Consider the following 1,974-nt stretch of genomic DNA (forward strand, 5'->3'; position numbering starts at 1 on the left):
AGGACCCCTGCACTTGGTGACTGTTGGCATGGGGGTGGGCCCTGCAAGGAGCCCCCAGCCCCAGCCAGGCCCGAAGGGTGCCGGGGGTGTCCCCATGCCATGGGGAGCAGCTCCACAGGGGGGTCATGGTGTGGTCAGGGCAGAGCTGGCACCTGGGAACGGGGCTGGAGAGGACCCAGCTCTTCTTCTCATCTTGGTCTCTTCCTCCTCATTCTTCTCTGCTCGTTTTCCTCATCTTGACCTCCTCCTCCTCTCCTCTTCTTGCTATTCTTGTCAGCCTCCTCCTCTCCTCATCTCAGATCTCTCTCCTCTTCTTTTGGGCTGCCTCCTGCATCTCTTGTCTTCTCCTCCTCTAGGCCTTCACATCCTCATCATCTTCTTGACCTTCCCCTCTTCTCAGCCTGTCATCACCTCCTCGGCCACTTCCTCTCCTCCTGTCATCTCCTCTCCACTGCTGAGATGGCTTGGGGACATGCAGTTTGTCACCACAACCCATATTTCAGGGCAGGAGGGATCACTCTTCCCTCTCCAGCCCCCAGCCGGCCACAGCACTGCCCACAGCTCGTGTTGATGTCCCCGGGGTGGAACAGGGCTGTGTCCCCAGCCCAGGCCACCGTGGCCCCCACCCCTGTGGCCCTGCATGTCCTCCCCAGCCAGTAAAGACCAACGGAGCTGAGCCCACCATGTGTGGTCATCTGTCCAGGGGGATCCAGACCCCCCCCCAGGCCCAAGGGAGGAGGGCTCTGGTGGTCGCAGGAGGGGTGGGAGCAGTGAAGAGCTGGGGTGAGGCTGAGTCCCAATGTCCTGTGCCCCGTTAGAGCCATTGGGGCCCCTCCAGGGCCAGGGACCTCCACCTCAGGGGCTGCTGGCCCAGGGGGACATGGCCATGCTCCAAGGGCTGGGCAGGTTGTGGGTCACCAGGGAGGTCCAGACCTGCTGGTGGTGACCACCCTGCTGTGACTTTGGGGGTTCCAAAGCACCGTGTCCCCTCTGGCTCCTGGACACCTGCTCTGCCTCTCTCCCCTGTAAGTGGGGGTGGTGTCCAGGCCCAGAGTGGTGCTGGTGGCCTGTGTGGTGTCCCAGAGCAGGACCAGTGATTTATGGGATGTCCCAGAGCAGCTCCAGTGCTCCATGGGATGTTTGGAGCAGCTCCAGTGCTCAGTCACGGTGCCAGTACCCAGCAGGACATGTGGCAGGGGTGCCAGTGCTTGGTGGGATGTCCCAGAGCAGGACTCCTTGCCAGGGACTGTCACCAACCCCACAGGGACCAGCAGCACCTCCTGCAGACCCCACGCTTATCCCCACCCCCAGGAGGGGCTCGGGGCACCCAGGCTGGGCACCATGTAGGGGTGCAGGGCCACCTTAGGCCTTGGTGGAGCCCTGAGAGGCTCCAGGAGCAGAGCCAGGAGCTGTCCAGGCCCATCCTGTCCCCAAGGGATGACCAGCCCCGTGTCCCTGGGCCACCAGCCCAGCCATTTGCTGTGTCAGGCCTTGCCGTGCCAGAGGCCACTGGCCCCAGCAAGGGTTTATCTGCCAGGAAGCTCCCAGGATCCTGCTTCCCTCGGGATCACGGGGCCACAGCCACCCTGGCAGCGTCCCCACGGGCTGGTGTCACCTTTGTTCAACATTCCCTTCAAACCAGTGAACATTACAATATATTTATCTTTCATATATTAGAGATTTCCTGCTTCGAGGGAGGGGGGACCCATGGCTTGATTTGGGGGGAAAAGGAGCAGTGGGATCCCCAGAGGAGCACCCAGGGGTGCCAGGGGGGAGCAGAGGGAGCCGTGGGGCTGTGCAGGGGGAGAGGGGATGCTCAGAGCCCTCCCAGCCTCGTGGAGGGGGCTGGAAAAGCCCTTTTTAACCTGCACATGAAGTACAGCCTCAAATTTGGGATCCTCGAGCCCTTCTGGGAGCTTTGGGAAGGGCTCCCATGGGAAGGAGACCCTCTGTGAAGGGCTCAGCCATGGGTCT

The sequence above is a fragment of the Corvus brachyrhynchos genome, unplaced genomic scaffold (assembly GCF_000691975.1).
Source record: "Corvus brachyrhynchos isolate BGI_N302 unplaced genomic scaffold, ASM69197v1 scaffold19, whole genome shotgun sequence".
Lineage (NCBI taxonomy): Eukaryota > Metazoa > Chordata > Aves > Passeriformes > Corvidae > Corvus > Corvus brachyrhynchos.